Raw genomic sequence first — 14,056 nt, 5'->3', positions numbered from 1 at the left:
GTATGGTGACCAAACCTGCACACAGTATTCTAGGTGGGGTCTTACGAAGGAATTATATAAGTGTAACATCACCTCCCTTGACTGTACAAATACGTAATCAGGAAACTGACAATGAATACACAGCTGACTAGCGTGTTAACGATAAGTTCAAAACATTCCAATTTATCAGTTACTAATGTGATCTTAAAACATTAACGAAAAATGTTCAATCTACTGTAATTAAAAATACAGCCTTGTGCCCTGTGAAGGACTGGCGTCCTATCCAGAGGTTACTCCTGCCTTGTGCCCAGTTTCCAGGCCTCACCATGACTCTGACCAAGGTAAGCAGCTGGAAGATGGATGGATGGGTGAACTAAGATGCTGATAAAGAAAACAATATGAACTAAACAATTAATAAAACACAGGTATAACATTTTTATGGTATTTGGGTATTTTTTTATGTTTTTTTCCCTCTGCTGAGTTACATTAAAATTTTGGGGTTCCATTTTTTCAGAATGAGGTGCACAGTTGAGATACATTTGGTTTAAAAACAGGACTTTTTTGCAGCGTAATCTCTTAAATACAGTATTTAGAATTAGTAACTTTTGAATGAAAAGGTTTTGATGTGCAGCTTGAGAAAGAGTATAAGAAAAACATGAAGCCACAAACTTGTGGAGCCATGATGAAGCACGATTTATTCCAGTAATGGTGAACTCAGAACACAGGGGAGGAAATGGACAGTGCACTTTGGGTTTGCTTTGTTTGAATACAGTTTGCACCACCTTATGTTACTTGTTGCACTGTTTACTAACTAATGACCCTCCTGTCTCTACTGAATATTGTAATACTAATTAGATTCACAATGTGTTGGAGTTGAGGAGGCAGTGGATGTGACTGACCACACCACCATACATTACTTATTTAATTTACAACATACACTAAATCAGAGTATTGAGCACATTTCTGTGAACATGAAGTGGTGAACACAGCTGATAAGAATCTACAACCTTAGAATGTCTTATAAAGGAATTCTTGTTACACCACAATAAAGCCTCAAATTCAATATTCAGTTTTCGCCAGAGGTCTCAGTTCAGCTCCGCCGACTGCCAGTGGTTCCAGCTCAGTCCTTGTGTATCCTAGTGGTCCCAAGCCTACAGATCCATCAGCGTCCTTCGGTGTTGGCCCTGGAGTCCCTTCAATGGCCTTGGGTCCCGGTTCTGTGGGCCCATCAGCGTCTATCAGTCCCAGTCCTATTGTTCCCATGGCGCCACGTAGTCTCTTGAACCTTCCAACACCCCTGAGAATCCACGTCCCTGCATCCAGCCTCAGCTCCCGGGGACCCAGAAGAACCATATTACCCATGCCCCAGGTTTTGTCCCATTACCCTGTCCCACCTTTGTATCTCTCTGGTCTATGTCCTCTGTGGTCTGCACTAGTGTCTCTGTCCCTGTCCTTGTGTTCCTTCCAACTGTCTGCCCTGTTTCTGTCCCATGGTGCTTCCAGTCTCCTTTCCCTGCAGTCCCTAGTCTTGTCTTTGTCTGCTTTCCGGCCCCAGTTCTGTCCTGTCTCGTCTTGTCAGGTGTGTGCCATGCTCTCTGGTTGTCATTGGTCTTGTTCTGCTCTGTTCCCCTTGTGACATTCTGTGTCTGGTCCAGTGGTTGGTTTTGTCCTTCTGGAGTTCCGTCTTGTATTGTCTGGTCTGTCCACCATGGATATTTTCAGCCCTTGTCTGGTCCTGGGTCACGTCATTCTTCAGCCCTCATGTTTGCTCCCTCAGTCCCCCTCCTCTGGTCTTTCATGCTGCCTCTCGTTCTGCTCCCTTTTTGGTCTCCCATATAAAAGTACTTCCCAGTCCTGTGTTCTCCTGACATTAATGTTATCTCCCCTGTGTTCTGTGTTTCCCCTTTGCCCTTCATTATTGTTTTGGATCCCCCACAATCATACTTGTTTCTGTTCAATCCTTAGTTAATAAAACCCCATTTTGTTCATTTAAATTCCTGCTCCTGCATCATTCCTGTTGCTCGACACGACAATGAGGATGTAATCACAAATATCAAACATTATATCACTGCTGACGATAAAACCTTCAGGGTATGAGATGTGTAAAAAGTAGTATGTAGGAGTTCTAGTTTTTATTGGTTACACTGGCTTTCAATATTAAATTTAAAATGACGAGCACATACTATAATTAAGATCCCATTGTGCTTAAGCGCAGACACACCCTGTACTTAACGCAAGGCGGGTCCTGACGATACAGTTTGCCAGGGGTGGATCTATTGAGTCCTGTAGTGGTTCAGAAAGCCAGCCAGAATGAATAACTGAAAATGATTTGCGGTATATCTGAGTATGTCTGCTGTTTAATTTTCTATAAGTGAAACTTGATCCATGTAAAGCTGATAATGTAATAAGGCGAACCAAAGAACTCGTATAAATGGCATAGAGTTTCAAAAGAACATAAATCAGTATACAGCTAATACAATGAAGGAGAATGATAGATTATTTTTGTTTTATTAGTTGTATTTTATTAATGTGTGTCATTATTTCGAGAGAAGTAGTAGAAATTAGAAAGTTTACCACTGGTGAAAAAACTCTCGGTCTTACGTCTCGCTTTACAGGGCTGATATTTCCTGAGCTATCCGCCAGAGGGACCTTAAGCAGTGCATTTTTACTGACAGGACACTACAATAATTATTATCTTGGTAAAAGTATAAATGACATGTCATTGTAAATGGTGTTAAGTAGTTCATTTGGTTAATTGGAATTGCGTCAGAAATTTTTAAATGTTGTATTACATCCTGATTACACCTATATAACAAAGCAAAGCATTTTCCCTCATAGTTTCCTCCTCTTGGGACACTGCAGGACCACCAGCTATCAGAAACAGCTCAGACAGTCGATTTCAGCTTTCTTAGCCAGCAGTTGGGAGAGTATCTCCTCCAATGATACGTGGACACATTTCCCACCTTTTGTTCTTAAGTGCAAAATGGGGATGAAAAGTTAAGCACTTTAATCAGAGTGTGATACTGTATATAGACCTAGATTGTAGTCATTTATTCACAATAAATATAAATTCATCATTATAAAATAATACACTGGTAAAATTTTACATTTTATATTCTGAGCACACGTCTCACAGTTAACTGATCTTGTTACATTTCCATAATGCAAAGTTTCTCAAATCTAATTTACACTTACTTTATCCACTCTCTTTTGTGGCGCACAGTCAACTGATGGATCCGTAAGGTCATTACCGGACCGTTTGCTGCAAACTCTACAGTTAATAAATGGCTGCAAAAACACACAGACACACAAAAACAGTATTGATAGAGTTGTAGGTAATAAATGCAATGACAGAATGTGTAGTAAAGACATATCTAAAGATTTAGGGCAAAGCTGCTGGACTGCAGGTGTAGAAAAGACCCGGTAATTATTATAATTTATTTAAGTTGACACGTACGAGGACTGGTAACGTGCGTTCGTAAGACGTATGACCGGAAGAGAGCAAAGTGAGGATGCGGGCAGCTCGTATAGTTGGTTTATTCAGTTCGTTAACTTCTCAGCCGAAAGCTGAGAAGTATTCATTTTAGAACCACACTCACGGATATTCCTGTGTATGTACCTATGTTCCTGTGTTCTACGCATAATCCCACTGCAAATAAACAACTAAGGACTGGACAATGGTGTCTAACTTAATCCTATTAGGTTCAGTGTGTCTTCGCAGTGTTTCTACCTCTCCTGAACCAGGTTTCATTTGGGTTCAGTCACCCTACAGTTCAGTAGGGTTTAATCAAACAAAACAATTTTAGGGGAAAGAGCTTCCAAAGCAGGGACACCATAAGGCGATATCATACAAAGCAAATACAACAAAACGTATTGACAGCAAATGCCATTTAACTGAACACTGCTCTATATTAAAATACTGCCCTCCGATCAAGCTAGTGACCCTGATTACACTGCTGTACTACGGGGCGTGTTTACTGGATTAGCCAGGTTTCTAGAGGCTCACCGAGTTTTAGGTACTATGAATTGTAGTTCACTATTTAAACTAGATAAATTTCAATGGTAATTTGTACTGCACACCTGACCTGCTCTGATCAGGTTAAATTGCTGGCTTTCAGATTAAAACAGGTGTTAAGTCCCGCCCTTTCACCACAAACGTAGCCTATATATGAGCCCCCTTTGACTGAATAGTAGGGATGGGTAATACCACTGATTTTCTTTTCGATCGGATACCAAGTAATACCAAGTTTTTATCCCGATACTGATATTCGGTGCCCCTTTATGAGCCACCTATCAAAGGGCAGATGTCAGTCTGCATCACTAGTTTGCAATGCCAAAGTGGGCCCTTATATGTAAATGCACACAGACTACGATAATGAAACCCCACGTCAGCTTACTGTATTAATCACCACCATCATAGCACCATTTAATGCTGATTGCAGCAATCAGATTTGGTTTAACACGTTGAGCAGCCAGTTGTCTGTGTACCCTTCTGTCCTGTGTTTGAATCCCACCACCTCTGTTTTTGTATTTATTATCCCTATTGTTTCATTGGAGTTTCTCTAGTTCTTGTGTCTGATTTTGTAGTTGGTTTTTGTTTTGTTCCTTGTGGCCCTGCTTGTCTTTACCTGTCTGTAATTCCCCAGTGTTGGTTTCTTATTCCTTGGTTAGTTCTTAGTTTCCCGGTTTTTAGTTCCTTTGAGTTTATTAGTTTCACCTGTGCCCCGTTTCCCTGGTCTTTGTTAATTAGCCTCACCTGTCCTGTGTTAGTCTCGTTACCTCTTAGTATTTTAGTTCCTGCTTCTGTTCAGTTCCCCAGTGGTTCATTGTTGTTGTTGATTGTATTCAGATGTGATTGTCTTATGGTTTTGAGGTTAGAGCTGTATTATGTAGTGATGGCAAAATTAAGCTTTTCAAAGCACTGAAGCTTCCTTTTCAAGTGTGTCGAAAAATGGTTCAGTACTCGAAGCCTTCCGAAATGGTGACCATTAGCGACACCAAGTGGTCAAATAAGGAAATAACACTTAATTTTGAGTGAGTGCAGTGAATCTGAATATTTATAAATTGACAAAAATTCTAATGGTCTGTAGTGCGTCATGAACATTAATGACCTGGTGACATTGAATGTGACTTCTTGTGGACTGGGAATCCATTGACTTAACTGGGAAGGGGTGCTAGTGTAACGGAAGAGGGCCATTAGTCTACAGATTTTTATTCAGGAACAGTATTTGTTCAACAGTGCAGGGGCTAAGTTGGTTACGTTTTTTATTCACCACTTCTCCTGCTTTGGGGAATACCCGCTCACATGGATCGGAGGACGCTGGAGTGCATAAAAACTGTACTGCAAGTTTGTATAAGTGTGGATACACAGCCTGGTGCATATCCCAGAACCTCAAAGGGTCTTCAGTATGTGGTATATTGGGGTCACTGAGGTTCCCGCCTCATTTTCACTTTTCTGAAACAGTCACGTGGTTGAGCGCAGAACGAAGCTTCGGATCACCATGGTCACGTGTTTAGGGTACAACGGAAGAAGCATCGAAGTTCTGCTTCAGAACGTACTGTATCGTTTTTTTTGACACATGCCTCAGAGCTTGGGTGTGAAGCTTAACATCACTTGTATTATGTTTCCCTGCCCAGTTTATGTTTATTTGTGATTTGTAGTCTTTATTTATCCCCTTTAGTTTTTTGACCCTGCGTGGTCCTTTTGGTTTTGTGTTTGTAGTGTTTTCTGTTTTATTTAATAAACCCCATTTTTTGTTCTTGGAGCCGCCAGTGGGTCGTCCACCCTTTTTGTGCCCTGGTCATGCTTCGTTCCCGCACCCGAGCTGCCCAGATCCTTGACACTTTAAATAAGGCCAGCTAGGTGTCATAGCTCAAGGCATACTCTACAGGTCGCCGTTCAGATGATTAGCGTTTGTTTCTGCCTGATAATCCAGCCTTTTGCTTTTGCTCTGCTAAAATTTCAGAATAAGGTGAAGGAACTGGCTGTTTGAGGCCACCTATTTATTTATTTATTTATTTGTTTGTTTGTTTGTTGCTCGCCAACATTCTTCCAGAGGGCATTGAAAAAATTTACTAACCAAAATTAATTTGGTAACTGACATGTCCAGTGCTCACAGTCCAGTGACTCATTACTTACCCTGTTGGTCATAAACATGCAGTCATCCCGATGATCTGGTACAGCTGACTTTGCACATTCTGTTGCTCTCAAGAGAATCTCGATATCAATAGATTCACTGCCGAGCTAAATCACATAAACATGTTATATACAAAATTGCCTACAACTGTTTTAAAGTCTATATAACAAACAACAATCAGGAAAAAATGCAAAATTGTCACAGACTTGAATGCACCAGATTCAGAGGGAAACTGTGAGAAGGTAAAATTGACCAGAGCTGAGATATAAAACCACCACATTCATTGTTAAGTGACATTAAGCATCATATGCATTGAAATGAAAATATCAAAATCAATGTGATACTCATTACTTCAGCTTGCAGATGATGAAAGTTTCACACTTTTGTAAACATTTTCTCAGCAGTTACCTTTGGATGGCCCAGGATGTCATAGAAATTCATGTGCTGACGGGTACCTTGATGAGCATTTTTGACTGCGACTTTAATGGCCTCCTTGTAGAGATCAGGGAGACTGTTGTAGTCTTGCTGGGCCTCTGTGGAGATAAGCAGAGCTCCACAAGCCAGCACCAGAACCAGCAGGCAGGTCATCTTCCTCTCAGAACTGGGGGGAGAAATAGAACTGAGGACACTGGTCTGTGGTCCCCTTATCCAGCACGTCCAGGGGCGTCTCCTTCACACTAAACAAGCAGATCTTTGAATGATACTACAGTCTTGGATGAGAAAAATATTGATAAATTATATGTTTGGGTAGTAGATAGAACCCTGGGGCCGAATTCTACCATCAGGTACTTTTAGTTATGCACATTTGAGAAAGGTTATGCGTCTTTCCCCGTTGGCAGCTTGGTCACACCCAGTGATGAACTCGAAAAAGAAGACAAAGTGTAAGATGTTTAATTAATTCTTCATGTAGAAAAGGGGGTTACACCCTCAACGATTTTAGCAACAAAGAAGACATAGAACATAGACATTAATTTACCGTGTAACTCAAGTTACTTGAATCGAAACCTGTATTTTGAAAATGAAAAAATAAAGAATCCATGTATACATTTTGTGATTTATTTTTACTGTTTATTCAAAATAATCTGTTGTGTTCCATATAAGAAATGCGTTAGTTATATGTACCCAACAGCCGGTGCTACCAAAAAGGTACCAGATACATGCAAAGGAAGAGTAAAATTGCTTGACCCTAATGATCCCTGAAACTTATTATTGCGATGAATACAAAACACGATCCTGTAAACAAGCGAATATGCCTTAGCAATAGATACCTGTAGTATTAGTAAAATGGTAATATTAGTATGTACTGGAAAGTTACACAGACACAGACATTTCCTTATTTACGACTTTTTTCATTCTTAATTTTAATTTATTTCATCTTATCCAGCAATGCTGACAGACTTGTTTTCCTGTTTATCCTATATGAAGTAAGTGTAAATGTATGTAGCACTTCACTGTAATGTTAACACTGTGTTAACATACAGTACTGTGCAAAATTATTAGGCAGGCAAAGAGAATGATGTTTAAATTATCCTCATGTTGGAGTAAATCTATGATATTATTCCTCTCAAAGTGTGTCAGCTTAGCCATTTCAGAACCGCTGCTAAAATCATCCCAGTATTTGCAGCGACCGTCCAGTGCAGCCATGTATTTTTTGACTTGGCCACTAGCACACCTCATACAACTAGTCAATCTGTCACTGACTTTTTAAACCAATTTATTTAATTATTTAATTGAGCTGTTAGTGAAATTTAACAAAATCATGGAATGTCTGAGGTGCCCCTGAGGAGAAGTTTGGGAACTGAAGCGGTGTTCATCTAACCATTCTACTAGATATCAGTAACTTTTTAGAAAACAGAAGAAATTATTACTAGTTTTTATTGTGTTACTCTTAATTTGCACATGTTCTAATGTTAAATTGTGTTTTTTGTTCTAAGCCAAAGTACACTTGCTACCCAGATAAACAGCTTTAAACATTTCTTTTGACTGCCTAAGACTTTTGCACAGTACTGTACATATGACAAATATATTGACACTTGGAAATTTAGAATACATTGCTAATGAAAGAGTAACAATCAGCTGCATAGTCGGCAACGCGGAGCCCAAATAAAACTTAACAGAAATCGGATTCATTTTAATGTCGCCACCCCCTGCTCTGCGGAACCACTTTTTTTTTCTTTGTAGAAGTAGCTCACACTGTAAAATTGTTGGATAACAGCACAGGCTTATTATTTCATACCACATCATACCGACTGTCAGTGAAACGCACACATCTACACCATTAAGCGTAAAATAGTTACCAGTTAGGGAATTCTTCTGGTCCGGTAGGTTTATCCGTCTTTGGGTAAATGTCGATTTGCACGGAATAAATAAGTCATAGACTGAGACTGGAATTGCGTAGAATAAATGCAATATGGGAAGGGCCCGGAAATTTGACACCGAAACTCAGGATTCGGCCGTATGAATTTAGGGTTGCCACTCCGAATCCGCAGGGTTGCCAACTTTAACGCTTTACTTACATGCAGCAAATCTACATTAATCCATTATAAACATAAAATTAGCTACATCAAAAATCTTGGGGTAGTTTGCAAGTCCTACAAACTACAGTATTTACAAGGTAATAAAACTGTCACATACACGTAAATGGGTGTGAATGTGTGTCACAGTGTGTGCAGGTTTGTCTCGAATTGAAAATCTCACGCCAGCATGCTGACCAAAGTTGGCGACAATGAATCTGAAAATAAATCTATTCAATAAATTAGTGCTGCCAACTTTGGTCAGTTGGTTTGCGTGAGATTTTCAATTCGAGATGTCTGCTCACGAGTTTACATATATTGTAAGGCGTGGAGTTTTAGCTGCCCGTGGGTGGATGTAAATAAAGATGATGGACTTGAAAATACCGACAACTAATATTTTTTATTGAGCAAAGGCCTAGAACTAGGGAAGAGATCAACACCGATCTCTCTGCCCGCCACTACCTACTCTGCTCTCCTCCTCCACATTATAAGCCCCTCCTTTTCAGAGGACGCAACACCAAAATAAAAGTCCTTCACAGAAACATGCAAAAATAGAATACAAGGAATTTTAAACAAACAACTTCACATTAGTGACGCTGTGGGAAAAGAAATGTCCACGTTTTCGACCTATATAAAGTAACAACGTCCTTAAACCGGACAAAACAATGTGCAGATTATTTTCGCAATATAACCCAAATTTACAATAAACAATACATGGTGTTTATGTGGACCGCAGCAAATGGTCTAAAACAAGTAACGGAAAACAAGTTGTTGTTTTTTTTTTTTTTTTTTTACTCCACAACATAATCTTTAAACCTTGCAGGCAATTTGACAGGCCTGCGACCTAAGGGTCTAGGGTCCAGCATACCCTGCAGAGTCATAGCTTCAGGACGGTCCATGTTTAAGGATACAGTATCCATGTCACCAGGCTGTGTGACATTAACCTGTCCAGTGTTTTGTGTTAAGTTCAGTGGGGACTGCTCCGAAAGCAAAGACCTAGCTGAACTCCAACTAGGGACCTCGCCAGTAAAAACAACAGAAGGCAAGTTCTCCTTGACAGCAAGTGTAGAGGGATTAGAAGTACTAGTGGGTACTTCCCTTTCAAGAGGCGGTACTATGGGAGATGATGCATCCGAGACTGTTTGTCCAAGCTGATAGGTGGAAGACAGGTAAGGTTTAAGGCGGTTATGATGTACCACTTTCACTGTCTTTGCAGGAACTTCTTTTGGCTGAATAGCATACAGTACAGAATGATCATCATTAGACTGAACATTTTCTGTTACAATGTAGGGTCCTTTCCAACGTGGGGCCAGTTTACACCGGGAATGAGCAGGATCATTCAACCAAACCAAGTCTCCAACATTGTATGTGGTATATTTGACCTTTTTGTCATATTGAGCTTTTTGCTGCTCATGAGCATGTTCCTGATTCTCCTGACGGAGCTTGAAAGCAAACTGCAATTTCCTGTAGACAGATGTAGCATACCCTGCTGGGGTGCCGGCAGAGGCGCTGGAAGCTTCAGTAGGACAGGGGAATAGTAAATGCACAGGCAGTCTAGCTTCACGTCCATGAACGAGGAAGAAAGGGGTGTATCCGGTGCTGCTGTGTACACTAGTATTATAAGACAACTGGACTGCCCTTAACATGGTATCCCATGGCTCTGTTTGCTGGTACAGACATTTGCTCAACTGGTCTTTCAGGGTGCGATTAAATCTTTCGATTAAACCATCTCCCTCAGGATGATAAGGAGAAGTCCTGGTTTTGGTGACACCCAACTTAGAACACAACTCCTTAATTAAGTCTGCCTCAAACTGACGGCCTTGATCTGTATGAAGACATTCAGGAACACCATGCTCCGTGACATACTGTTCAAATATACATTGCGCAACCGTTATAGCTCTTTGGTCTTTCATTGGGTACAAATTCACATACTTTGTGAAATAGTCTTGGAGAACAAGGACATATTTATGGCCTGATGGTGACACAGGAAGCTCGGTAATGTCAGCTGCCACTTTTTCAAAAGGACGACTGGCATGAATAGTCTGGAGAGGAGCTACTCGATGTGGGACCGGCATAGATCTTGACTGACATGGGACACACTGTTGGCAGTAGTTCTCTATGTCTCTAGCCATGTAAGGCCAGTAGAAATGCTCTCTAGCTCTTGCAAGTGTTTTCTTATGACCAAGGTGACCTACAGTGGAATGTCCATGTAAAAACTGTAACACCTGGGGGACAGCTTTGCTGGGAATGACTACATGAAGAGTAGGTGGCTCTTTTGGTTTATTACAGGCAAAACGGTAGATTTTTCCATCCTGCAAATGCAGTCTATCAAACTGTCGCCAGTATACTTTGAGCTCTGCCGAACCTTTCTTTAGAGCCCAAGCTAGAGGTCTCCTTCCATCCTTCAACCACTCACTCACCGTCCTCAGCGTGACATCATCTTTTTGACACTGTGCAATATCGACCGACAAAGTCTGAGAAAGGTCTATGGCAGCATGAGCGGTAAGAGGGGCTGTGATTAAAGAAGTTTCCAACCCTCCTGACAATGAGGGATTAGAAGTAGGCTGAGGAGTGGCATCACTTTGAGTCGGGCGTCGGGATAGTGAGTCTGCATTTGTGTGCTTAGCACCATTCCTATATTGCATGACCCAATCGTACACATCAAGCTCCAATGCGCAGCGTGCCCTACGTCCTGTTGGATCCCGATCGATAGGCATTTTCTTTAACCCTAACAGTGGGCGATGATCGGTAAAAATTACAAAGGGGCACCCTTGCAAGTAGTGTGAGAAATGTCTAACGGACCAAACAATAGCCCACCATTCTCTGTCAAAGGTGGACCAGTTGCGCTCTGTTGCACTTAGCACATGACTGGCATAGGCTATTACCTTGTCAACGCTCTGTTGTTGTTGTGCAAGAACAGAGCCAATGGCATGGTGAGATGCATCCGTATACAGAATAAAAGACTTGCTGAAATCAGGGTAGGTGAGGATAGGTGGAGAAGATAGAACATGCCGGAAATGCTGAAAAGTGTCCTCGCATTGTTCACTCCATGCGAATGTGGCATGTTTTTTCGTCAGATTGTGTAAAGGGGCTGCCTTTTCGGCAAAGTCCCTGATAAAACGCCGATAGTAGGAACAAAGGCCTATGAAAGATCTAACCTCTGTAGGCGTAGTTGGACGAGGCCAGTTCAGTACTTTCTCAGTCACTTTGGGGTCTGGTTGAATGCCATCCTTTGAAACAACATGTCCTAGAAAAAGTACAGACTGCTTGAAAAACTGACAGTTTTGAGGACGGAGTTTGAGGCCAGCTTGCCGTAATCTACCAAACACTTCAGACAGATCATGAATGTGGTCCTTAAAGGTCTTACTAAAGACTATTATGTCATCAAGATACACTAGAGTCTTGGACCAATGGAGGCCACGGAGAACAAGCTCCATCAATCGCTGAAATGTCGGGGGGGCATTAGTAAGGCCCATTGGCATGACCTTAAAATGATAGAGGGAATCACCTGTAGTAAAGGCAGTTTTCTCCTTGCTAGCATCGTCCATCTGAATCTGCCAGTAGCCACTGGACAAATCTAGAGTGCTAAACAAGATGGCATCTAAACTGTCATCCACACGTGGGAGGGGGTGTGCATCTTTAATAGTAACTGAGTTCAAACGTCTGTAATCAATACAAAATCTGTAAGAGCCATCCTTCTTACGGACAAGTATCACTGGGGAGGCCCATGGGCTATGACTAGGCTCAATCAACTCAGCATCAAGAAGTTTCTGTACTTGGTTATCAATTTCCTGTCGAAGGACAGGAGATGTACGGTATGCTCTCTGATGCACAGGGGACGTAGAGGATGTTTGTATGCTATGCTTAATCAAATCAGTTTTACCTAGATCGGCAGAGGTAGTGCTAAAGACATCACAGTTCTCTCGTAGGAGGGAATTAACCACTTCTACCTCACTGGGAGCAAGAGTGTCAGTACCCATGTGAACATCAGGTATCTGGCATGAAGGACTTGGCAGGCTCACCTGAGCCACCAGACTATCCACAGGCCTATAGAAATCCGAAGGCACGTTACGCACCGTGTAGAATTGACCTAATTGAGTCTGTTTGGGCAGCTCAATGTCCTGGTGTGTAGGATTTTCCACATTAGAGAAGCTACGAGCAACAGCTAAGTCGTTGTCAATTGTCACATTTGGTTCGAGAATACCTTGAAAACCATGAAGTTGACTTCTTGTTTCTGATGAACATGCCACTGAGGCAGGAACAACAATCTCTGTCAGGGGGGGAACTGAGACTTGTGAGAGCAAGAACACATTACAGCAAAAAGGCAATGCATGCGAGGAACTGAGAAGGGAAACTTTCTCATTATTGAACATAAAAGTACCACAGGCCGTGTCTATTGAGGCACCATGTGTTTTGAAAAAGTCCCACCCAAGAAGGACATCCTGTTTAGAGTCTCTTACAATGTACATGTTCATACTGAATGTGTGTGACCCAAGACGTAATGTGACAGGTAACGAACCTAAAATGTCTAATTGTTGTCCTGTCAGAGTGTGTGCCACCTGGAAAATTTTCAGTAAGGCTCGATGTTTTAATGCAGGGATGCATTGACGTAAAGACTCACTAATGAGTGACAAACCAGCGCCAGTGTCAAGGAAGACACTGACTTCTTGATCCTCAATGAGTCCTTTTACGTATGGTGTCCAGATCGTAGAGTCCAAAGATGTCACTGTGTCGTCACTATGGGTCGCTGACAGTGGAACTGAAGATTGGCCCTCATCTCCAGCTACCATTCGTTTCCCGACTGCTGATGTTCGGAGAAGTGTACATGGCGTGAATGTGGTCGTTGTGGACTTGGAGAGCGATGTCTGTAATACTGCTCACTCCTCCTTCGATCTCGGTTCCCACCTGGGCTGCTGTCATCCTTTGAATAACGGCAGTAGCTGGATTGAGAAGTCACTGAGTCATCGTACGCAGCAAATCTTCTCTGAGGGCTAAAGTGGACATCTCGACTGTCATAGTGTAAAGGTTTGTCATAGCCTTGCTGCTGATGATAACTCGACCTAAGGCTCCCTTGCGATCTGTGATAGTGGTTAGTGGAACGTACAGGAGATCTTCCTCTGAAGTAGGGCTCACCAGATGCAGTGAAATGATAGCGAGAAGGTGAGAAACAACGACCATCCTTAGCTCTGTCAGGAACAGGGGATTTCTGACGATAGGCGAAGCGACGTTCAGGAGATGAGACTGAACTGGTGTGATGAGACTTGGGCTGCATCAGCATAGTAATAACAGACTGAAGCCTGTCTACTTTGAGATGGAGGTCGCTGAGCTGCGCTGCAAGCATATTGGCAGACTCTGCTGCAAGGCTGTGCACCGCAGCAGGCTGAGGAGCAGCAGATGCCGGCAGAGAAAAAGTCTCAGTGGCTGCGG

At 41.9% G+C, this 14,056-nt stretch overlaps 1 long non-coding RNA gene across 1 annotated transcript; it reads right to left on the bottom strand.

Annotated features, from left to right (window-relative positions):
* Positions 1–648: 648 nt before the first annotated feature.
* On the bottom strand, positions 649–8,641 carry LOC140587581 (uncharacterized). Its single transcript, XR_011989223.1, has 5 exons — positions 8,414–8,641; positions 6,525–6,717; positions 6,119–6,223; positions 3,175–3,267; positions 649–2,950 (listed from the first exon to the last, which is right to left on the bottom strand). It is a non-coding gene; the product is annotated as an uncharacterized lncRNA (long non-coding RNA).
* Positions 8,642–14,056: the final 5,415 nt, after the last annotated feature.

The sequence above is a fragment of the Paramormyrops kingsleyae genome, unplaced genomic scaffold (genome assembly GCF_048594095.1).
Source record: "Paramormyrops kingsleyae isolate MSU_618 unplaced genomic scaffold, PKINGS_0.4 ups375, whole genome shotgun sequence".
NCBI lineage: Eukaryota > Metazoa > Chordata > Actinopteri > Osteoglossiformes > Mormyridae > Paramormyrops > Paramormyrops kingsleyae.
The sequence above is the reverse complement of the archived record's forward strand: the minus strand, read 5'-3'. Positions and strand labels throughout refer to the sequence as shown.